Consider the following 11,005-nt stretch of genomic DNA (forward strand, 5'->3'; position numbering starts at 1 on the left):
ACCAGAAAGCATAGGAATAAATGGAGTTTGCTTTAAAATAAGTGGTATCAAACCAAAACTATCAGTAAACATTATCTGTAATGGGGATGAGTTAGAAGCCTTCCCAATAAGATCAGTACTAAAGCAAAGATGCCCATTATAATGACTATTAATCAATATTTTACTAGAAATATAACTACAGAAAGAAGATGAAAAAAAGGAATGGAAGGACTTAGAATAGGCAATGTAGAAAGCAAACTGTCAATGATATCAGATAATATGATGTTATATCTAAAGAATCCTAGAGAATTAACTGAAGAAAACTAGTTGAAATGATTAACAGCTATATCAAAGTTGCATGTTACAGAATAAATCCACATAAATCATCAGCATTTCTGTATATTATCAACAATGTCCAGCAGCAAGATATGGAAAGAGAAATTCCATTTAAAATAAATGTAGATTATATAACGTACTTGGGATTCTACCTTCCAAGACATATTATTTTACTTATTCAATGTCATACCTATCAAAGTAGAACTAGAAAAAAATAAATTCTTCTGGAAGAACAAAAGGTCAAGAATATCAAGAAAATGTGAAAAAAATTAAAGAAGGTGGTCTAGCCATACAAGATCAGTAATCATTAAATAAATAAATAAAAAGATAAATCTTGCCCTAGCTAAGAAATACAGTGGTGGATCAATGGAACAGATTAAATACCAAATACACAGTAGTAAATGACCATAGGAGTTTAATGCTTGAAAAACCCAATGATCTAAGCTTTGGGGACAAAAATTCACCATTTGACAAAAAAACTGCTAGGGAAACTAGATATAGACCAGTATTTCACACCTTCTATACCAAGATAAGGTTAAAATGGGTACATGATTCAGATATAAAGGGTGATACCATAAGCAAATTAAGGGAGCATGTAATAAGTTACTTGTCACATCTATGGATAAGGGAATAAGTTATGATCAAACAAGACATAGAAAGCCTTATGAGATGCTAAGTGGCTCAGTGAATAGAGAACTGCTGTGGAGTCAAGGACCTGAGTAAAATCCAGCCTCAGACACTAGCTGTTTAACCCTGGGGAAGTAACTTAAATTTGTTAGATTCAGTACCTCATCTGTAAAATGAACTGGAGAAGGAAATGTCAAACTACTCCAGTGTCTTTGTTTTTTATTCATTTATTCATTTATTCATTTACTTTTTGTGGGGCAATGAGGGTTAAGTGACTTGCCCAGGGTCACACAACTAGTAAGTGTCAAGTGTCTTGAGACTGGACTTGAACTCAGATCCTCCTCAATCCAGGGCTGGTGCTTTATTCACTATGCCATGTAGCTGCCCCTGTACTCCAGTATCTTTGCCAAGAAACCCCAAATGGGGTCATAGAGAATCAAACATGACTGAATCAACTCAACAACAAGATCAAAATATAAAATGGATAATTTTGATTATACTAAATTTATTTTTTTCACAAACAAAACCAATGCAGCCAAGATGAGAAAGAAAGCAGAAATCTGGAAAATAATTACAGCAAATGTCTCTGACAAAGCAACCCTGAGTTTTTCTGTATATTACCTATAAAACACATCAGAGAGAAAAAATGAGGTTCCAGTATCAAGGCACAAGCAGGAAATATAGCCATTCAATTTTTTTTTTTTTAGTGAGGCAATGGGGGTTAAGTGACTTGCCCAGGGTCACACAGCTAGTAAGTGTTAAGTGTCTGAGGCCGGATTTGAACTCAGGTACTCCTGACTCCAGGGCCAGTGCTCTATCCACTGCGCCACCTAGCTGCCCCTGCCATTCAATTTTAAGTTTGCATTGATCTGATCAGCCAGAGCCTGATACACTGTTCATTTGCCCTGACATAGTGATGTCATTTTGTTGTTCTTCCAGCACGAAAGACACACATTAATTATTAGACATCCCTCATATCTCCCTTGGGGAAGGTATTTAACCTTAGAGGTTTTATTGCCTTTTGGAGCTTGGGGTCTCGGGACCAGAACTAGGAGGCTGGTAAAAGGTCATCTTCAGACTGGATGAAGGTTGGGCCTCCAAAGGAAGAGAGATCCTCCAAGTCCTTTAGGAGCTGAGAGAAGGAGGAGAGAGAGACTCTGTTTTCTGTGGGTATTGGAAGCCTTTTACATGGAGGCCCCTGGAAGGAGTTTTTAGGGAGTGGAAGCTCAGGGATGGTCTGAAGGAGACAAAGAAAATGAGGACTTGTGGGGATGGGACTTAAAAAACGATTTGGACTAGAGTTGATTTTGCTTTATAAATGATATCCTCCTCCAGGTAGTTAATGGATGCACAATGGATGGAACAAGGAAGACATGATGGTCAGAAAGCCCCCCCCCCTCAGAGATAGGCAAGGGAAGGATAATAGCTTTGAGAATTGCTAGATGGACAGGACCTACAGCAGTAATGGATTGTCCAGAAAGAAGGGCATCAGGGACAGCCTAGCCCTGGAGCATTGAATGTATAGCAGAAAATCCCTGTCCCTGTGATCTAGGGTACAAGGACCAAAGCTCTGTGTGGGGCATGGGGAGAGAGGGGGCTACTAAAATCAGAGAAACAAGAGAAGTGAAGTTTCTAGGCCTGGGGGTGTCCGAGCCAGAATTCAAATGTTATTTGTTGATTATAGAGGGACCTAATATTTGCAATGACCAGGCTATTCACAGCAGGAACAAAATTCAGACTCTTTCTTTCTGATCTATGCATGGGATAGTAGAGAGGGCCAGAGTGTGCAAAGATGTTTGGGTTACTGGAAGAGACAGTTCCTGGAACTGGGAAAAACTCTTTGTACCCTCCCCTTTGAACTGGTCCCAACCTCCCCTCCATGTGCAATGCACACATTAGTGGCTTTTAATTAGCAAACCCACCAATTTCTCTTTCGAGGCTTCTTCCAACTTTAGAGATTGGACATGTGATTACCACAGTCCATCAGAACAGAGAGAGATTTATTTTCCCAGTATGTCAGGATTTGGGTGTGGTTTCTAACTATGAAGAAGAGTCCTACAGTCAATCAACAGATATTTATTAGGCATGTATCAGGCACAATGCCAGGCATCATCCTTGGGGAAAGGCTGCATCCAGAGCCTATGAGGTCTGCCCTAAGGGTGTATTTGTAGGGATGTGGCCCTTTTAGCTGACCAGCAGAAAGTTGGAAGTTAGTGGCCAGAAATGGCTTCAAGTCCACAAGGCCAATATTGATTACTGACCAGGAAAGGTGTGTGCGTATCTGTTTCTGAGAAGTCCATAGAGCATGGAACCTGGATGATACCTGGAGAAGTGAAAGGTCCGTGTAACATCCAAGGAGCTTGAGTGCAAACAGGAGACCGTGCAGATGGGTGTTAAGGATACCCACCGGATAGCATGCTAACAGCACATTGAGTCAACCCCATTTAGCTCAGGTATATGTGAATGACTGACAGAGAGCAGAGCCTAATGAAGGACCCTCTGAAATAATAAAAGGTGGTCACATCAAATGGCAGAAATCCCTTGTAGGCACCTTATGGTTGAGAAAATGGCAGAAGTTGGTGCTGTACCAACCAGATTGTCGTTGATTCTCTGCATGACACCAGATAACACCTGGTACTACCCAGAGCTGATCACTCTATAGTCACAAAAGCCTCATATGATGATTTTGGACATATCACGCAAGAAAAAGCTCTATGTTGAGTAAGAAACAGGTTTTTTTTTTTTTATTTACCAAAGATAGCCAGACATAACCCTAAGTAGCAAGAGACATACATGGTATGTGCAGAGGAAAGTATGACAAACTAGTGCTGCGGATTTGAAGAAAACTAGCACCAGCAAATTTGGAAGACTTCTCTGACTTGGGTTTTTTTCCCCTCTTGAAGGAGAGAGCAAGAACACATGTCACAAATTGGCGGTAACTGACCACTTCCTTAATAAAGTATGCACAGGCTTATCTAATTAACAAGCAGACAGCTTCCATGGTGGCTAAAATACTTAGAGAAGGTATCTTTCAATATATGTGTTTTCTTTCTGTTTCCATTTGGACCAATGCAGAGACTTTGAAATTATGATGTAGGAAGAAATGGTGACCTTGGTTGGCATTAAGAAGTCTGGAATAGCACCTACTCCTGAGACCCACAACCTCAACATTTCAACCACATCCTGGTGAAAACACGACAAGCAAATTATGAAATGTAACAAGCACATACATAGAGAAGAGAACAACAATGCCAGAGGAGCAAATATAGCTTTCCTGGCACATGCATACAACTCCATCCAGAATCACACCACTGGCTTTATACCAAATGTCCTGGTGTTGGGACAGCAGCCACACATACCGGTGATGTCTGAGTCTCTGAAAAGGCAGAAATGCAGAATCCCACCATCAGTGCATTCTTCTGATGAGAGAGAAGCTAAAGGATGTTTACCACCTATCCCGATTGTGGCCCATAAAACCCTGAGAGAAACAATGCCTGGATGCCCAAATCTGATATCACTGCCTTTGACAAGGTCATGAGTTCTTCTGAGCAATGTTGGTGTGCCTTGGGGGCACAGGGCAGCAGATGGAGGGCCCACTCTATACTTACTAGTGGGGAGACTGGGCAATTTGCTCACTTACAAAAGAGGCTGAGAGACTGGTGGGGACCCTCCAAAGATGATTCACTTGTTGCAGTCACTGATTGCCAAGAGGTGAGACTGCCTGCTGAGCAAGTTGAGAGTGATGGACATTCATCTCAGTGAAGTCTGTCCCAGAGAGCACATAAACATTCATTAAGTGCCTACTGTATGCCAGGTACTATGTCAAGTGCTTTACATAGATGTTCACATTCATATATATTGTATCACAGAGACCCTTTGCCAGTCATACAAAGTCTCTCTGACCCAGACAGTGGCTCAGAAACAGACATTTCAAATGAGCAACACAGGACATTCTCTAACCAAGACCTAATAACAGTATGAAGTGGCCTGGGCGCTCTACACATTTAGGTCCAGAAGGAAGGGCTTTGGTTCTGATGAGGATTATAATTAGCCAAATGATCTAGGGCAGATGGTCAGCAGGTCACAGGAGAGCAAGGCTACCTGACCAGTGACCAAATTGCCTTAACTATGCCCCGGGTGACACTGGGAAATCAGGGATCTCTGTGGTCAGACAGTGATGTCAGTCCCCATCAATGTACTGGGCGCCAGGTATGAAATGATACTTTGTCACTGACACACATGCTAGTTACTCCACACTCCTTTGAAAATACTTTCTCTTGAACACATTTTTGGGCATTAATTAGAATAGCATATGCATTGTACAGCTGGATAATTATGCTTAAATTTAGTGCACAAATGAGGCTGCCTATTTTGCAGACCCAGCTGATGTTATCATGGCATGACCCAGGCTGGGGAGCACAAGAGGCAGGAGACCAGAGCTGCCACTCCCAGGAAGCCTTAGGATAGAGCAAGCCCATGGAAAATGGGGCTGAGGGAACCTTTGAGAATCAGGTCAGGTGAGGAGTGAGGAAGGACCCTGGCAGTTGGACCTCCCTCCAGGATGATGTTGGGGGAGTCTTCAGCTGGACTGCCCACACGCTGACAATGCCAGATGTCATTTCCTGATGTCATGCTCCATTTTTAAAGCACAATTCCCTTTTTTCCCAATAAAGTCTCTTCAGGAAACTTCCCATTTGCCTAAGCCAGGGGAGCTGGAACATGTGCATAAGTAGATAGCAGCAGCAGGAGAGAAAGAGACAGAGACAGGGAGAGACAGACACAGAGACAGACAGACACACATATACACACACACACACACAGCACCTTTCCTGCACTGAACAAATCTTAGATTTGATCAATGAGAGGCTGAGGAAAACCTCATCTTTTACATTTGGGGGCCATCTGAGGGCCTGTGTAGATGTGGTATGAAGAGAAAAGACCAGCTGCAGCAAAAACCCTGTCCTGTGACCTTGGTGTAATGGGGGCTGCAGGTACCCTAAGGGTGGACCAGCCCAAGGTCCACGCCAGCACAAAGCTTCCACAGTCCTCAGAGGAGTCTTGTACTTAGCTGGTCAATGTGAGTTAGAAAGGTGGGGCCCAGATGTAAGGAAATGCCAAAGGAAGGGGCTCAGAGTCCAGTCCAACATTAAATTCCTTTAGATGAACATTTGTTAAGAAACTGCAGCACTTTGGGCAGGACAAGACAGACACTGAGGACACACAAACTGAAGCCTAAAAGTCAGGGTCTTCAAAAAACCAAATGTCTCCTGGGGAGACCAGCTGTGTCCTCAGCACTGGGGCAGGAGGGCTGACCCCGGAGTCCTCTGGGATGGTTGGAGGGAGATGAACACTTGACTATCCAGTCATCAAAGCCTGGAAAGTGAGTCCAACTCCCATGGAAAATGGGGGCTGAGGAAAGCTTTGAGAATCATATTAGGTGAAGAATGACCCTGGCACCTGGGCCTCCCTCTAGCATGAGGCTGGGGGAAAGTTCAGCTATGCTGTTCACATACTGAACATGAATAATGCCTCTTCCCCATGTCTTTCTTCATTAGTTTCTAACACAGTCTACTTAGGAGTGTAAAAAAAATTAACTATATCTAATCTAATCTGAAAATTTTATGTAACTGTTCTTATAAAAATTATGATTATATGAAAAATGATAACTTTAGAAAAATTATAATTGGGCCATAAGTCCCTTTGTGGTTGCCATTCAATTGTGGAAATATTTTAACTGACTAGGGTCTAATCTTACTGGGGGCTAGTCTGAGGATGGACTAATGTGGGGACTTTTGACTGGCTGGCTATCTGACTGCTATTAATTTAATATGGGCTGTTTACAAAATTTCTCCACACTGCTACCAAACTGATAAGCAAACAATTAAGAAGCCTCTTAATTCAATAATCAAGGCAGAATTTATTTATAAAAATCAAAGTAAACGATAAGGGTAAAGAAATGCAAATTATACAACCTGTCTGCTTTTAATACAATAAGGGCCTTGCCACCTCCTGCCTTAGGGTATGCTCTGGCTTTCTCCAACTTTCACTCCTTTTCTCCTTCACCCTGGCTCCCCTGCTTCACTTTTACTGCTCTCTCATTACCATAGTGATGAACCCCTGAAAAGCTCCTTACTCCATCTGTCTCCTCTCTTACTGTCTTCTTTTTTTTTTTTTTTTTGGGGGGGGGTGTTTCTTTACAGGGCCAATGAGGGTTAAGTGACTTGCCAGGGTCACACAGCTAGTAAGTGTCAAGTGTCTGAGGCCGGATTTGAACTCAGGTACTCCTGAATCCAGGGCCGGTGCTTTACCACTGCGCCATCTAGCTGCCCCTCTTACTGTCTTCTTAATCTTCTGGCCTCTCCCAACCTCCATACCTCTGCCTCCTTTTTATTAATCCTCCTAGTCCTCCCGCGTTTCTCTCTTTCTCTCGCTCTCGCTCTTGCTCCCCTGTATATATGTTCCTTCTCTCCCCTCAAACCTCGGGCTCTCTACGCCCCCCACACATGCCAAGCTAATCTGCCAGCTGCACTAGGGCTGTGCCCCCTGCTGTGATCCTGGGACCTCCACACGGGCTATGCTAGGGTCTGACAGGACAAGCCTGGGATCTCCAGGGCAGCTCCCCTCAGGGCTTAGGGTGCTGGGGCTTCTTTTCCCCCTCCCCCCCAGCGGTCTGACCTGGTGTCCTGAAAAGCCCACAGGGATTTTTTGGCTCAGTTGAAGTGGAGGGGGAGGGGCACCAGCCCCTCACACAGAAAAAATCCCTGAGAGCCTAAGGCTTTTTAATCTCAGCCCAAAGGCAGGATCCCCAAATCAAAATAAATTCCCACAGGAGACATCCCATGTCCCTAAGACAGGGTGACTGGAGCATGTACCTAAGTGCATGGCAGCCAGAGGGGAGGGGGAGGAGAGGAAGAGGGAGACACAGAGACAGTGACAGAAAGATAGAGACAGGTCACCTTCCCAGCACCCAATATATTTGAGGTTTGATCTATGAGAGGCTGAGAACAATCTCATTTCCTTTTGTGATGTGAGGGGGCATTTGGGTGCTTGAGCAGATGTGCTGGTAGGAGAAAAGACTAGCAGCAGCAAAAAACAAACAAACAAACAAACAAAAAAAACTGTCCAGAGACCCTGGTGTGATGGGGTTGCAAGGAAAGGCAGAGGAGGAGGAAGAGGAAGGCAACACAGCTGAGGGTAATGATGAGGGTTGCAACTGGGTTCTGAAGCCAGCTGGAGTGGGGAGAGAGGTCTCATAAATTACTGGCTGGAGAGTTCATCCTTTCAAATGAGGACTAGAAATCCAGAAACCAAGATGGGGAAGTGTGAGTTACAGGGAAGTATGGGGGAAGTCTGATGTCCCAGATCACACCCTGTAATTCACATTCAAAGTTATAATTGCCCTTTGTGAATTTCCCTCCATCTTATTTTTACTCATTATTTTCCTTCTCAGCCTCTCTTTTTACCCTATCCCTGTTCCCTTATCTTCTCCCCTGACTCTTTTCCCCCTATATTAGCCATCCCTCTAAAAGTCTTCCTTCATCTATTCATCCCACCCTCCTAATCTTAATCTATGCACCCTTCTAAAAGTCCCTCCCCGATCTATCCCTCTGTTTTCTCACTTCTCTAGAAGTTCAGAAGACTTCTAAATCTCATCATATTTACACATTGTTTCCTCTTCAACCCAGATGAGATAGGTTCCAATATTACCAGCCTTCCCCCTTGCACTTGCTTCCTCTAAATTATTTCTTCCTTTCACTCCTCATTTTATGAGATAATTTCTCCTTTTTACCTTTTACTACCCAATTTTGTTTTTTATATTCACCTCATCATACACAACTCAGCCCCAAACTTTCTTTCAAACTACCTTATGTGTTGTTTTTTTAAATTAATTACTATTTGTATAGATATCAGTTTGGGGTAAGAATATATTAATTTATTTAATATTACATACCAGTAAAGGATTGTCCATGAGTCTCTGTAATTTCTCATGGTCTCAAGCATGTGGTAGAGAAAGCTGGGAGAGGGCTTCAGCATGGAGCTAGGATGAGTTAGAGAAAAGCCCCAAAGACCAATGCTGTCTTTCAGAGAGACAGAACTTGGTCTCAAGGAGACCCACAGAGAGTTCAGAGGACCTACAAGTCAGACCCTCACTGTCCTAACAGGGAGAGCCAAGAGTTTGCACCAAGAGAGAGAGCTCTTAGCCTTTTCCAAGAGTTTTACCTTCTTTTGATAGAGGTGGGTCATTATACATTAATCAAAGCTTATTGGTTTTGCATCATTCAATTCCATTGGTTGACATGACTTGAGGGTGGTCTACATTAAAATGAACTCTACATATGACACCATGGAGAAGAATGTAAAAGACCCTTGGTGAAGTTGCTCAAGGCAAAAGTCCATCATCTAGATGTAGTTTGATCCCATCAGACAAAAGAGACTATCTCCATTTCTTTTGTTCCCTTGGATTTGTCCCAGATAAAATTTGCTGAACTTTCTCAAGAACTAGACTTTTTCAAGTTGGGGAGAGGGGAGAGAAAGCACTGAGAAAATGATCCCTGGGTCCCCCAAGAAATCCATTATTAATAATTATTTTGTCATGCTTGGTAATGATAAGTTTTAAGAATACTATGACTGGGGCAGCTAGATGGCACAGTGGTTAAAGCACCGGCCCTGAATTCAGGAGTACCTGAATTCAAATCTGGCCTCAGACACTTGACACTTACTAGCTGTGTGACCCTGGGCAAGTCACTTAAACCCCATTGCCCTCAAAAAAAAAAGAATACTATGACTAATTATAACTAATAGTAGCATTTTCATACACAATAAACAATTTGATCTTAATCATAACCTTATAATTAGTCTTTAATGATTTCCTTATATTTCTTCTGGATCTTTTAAATCAAAATTTCCATTGAGTTCTGGTCTTTTTGTTAGAAATACCTGAAAGTCAAAAAAAGAAAGAAAGAAAGAAAGAAAGAAAGAAAGAAAGAAAGAAAGAAATACCTGAAAGACTTTGAGTTTGTCAAATGTCCATTTTTTTTTTATTGAGGATTATAGTAAATTTTGCTAGGTAATTATTTTTGCTTGTGTTAACCTGAAATTAATGAAACCATTAATATAATAGAAGTAAGGTTTTTAATAGTGGGAGAGGAGTTATAATTCATAGTGTTACAAAGCAGATGCTAAGACTACCCAAAGATGGGGACTGGCTTTTGTAAAGCTTAAAAATCTAACTGTGATGTCTAAAAATCTAATGTGTGGTTGCCTTAAATTATAAGCTTTAGCACTAGTCTTTGGACATTAAGCATTTATTAAAATATATTAGGGGTTAGCCAAGAGAAAGAGGAAAAGCTGCCTTCACCTAGCTATCTAAGAGAGTGAATGCCCTTCACTTCCACTGGAAACCCCCTGTTGAACAGGAAGAGGGCAGTCCACACACACAGCTCCAAGTTAATTGGCTGGTCCATTGATTGACATGACTTACAGGCAGCAGACATAACTTCCAGATGCCAATCTGACCTTAGAAATCTCAGAAAGGTCACCTCATGCTTTCTCCTTAGAGTGGAGCTGCCCTGGTTCTCACAATGTCTTTCTCAGCAGGGTGGTGGTGCTCTGATTCTTACAGTTTATATAGGGTAACAGAACAGAGAGCACTATGAGACTGCCCTTGGGAAGAGTAAGTTTCTCACAGTTTCATAAAGTAAGTTGTTTTACTTAACTAGCAAAAGGACATAAAGAAAGCTTGGGAATCTCTAGAGGGCAGAGTTTTGGATACAGCCTAGAATTGACAAATCTTGTCAGCCCCAGAAAATTCATTGGCCTGGGAACAGAGAACAGGTGAGGATCAGTCAGTTCTTAGTAAATTATGTTTGTCAGATGCAACACCAGCTCTTTTGCTCTGCAAAATATAATGTTCTAATACTTACAGTGTGTAATTTAAAATTCTAAATGTGGGTTCTAATCTGTTCCCCCAGTTTTGGAGGAAACTGACTAAAATCACTGATAAAACGAGTTTAGGTTTTAAGGGTTTATTGAAAGATAGAAAGAGAAAGATTGAGAACAGAAT

Source organism: Dromiciops gliroides, chromosome 3 (genome assembly GCF_019393635.1).
Source record: "Dromiciops gliroides isolate mDroGli1 chromosome 3, mDroGli1.pri, whole genome shotgun sequence".
NCBI classification, from domain to species: domain Eukaryota; kingdom Metazoa; phylum Chordata; class Mammalia; order Microbiotheria; family Microbiotheriidae; genus Dromiciops; species Dromiciops gliroides.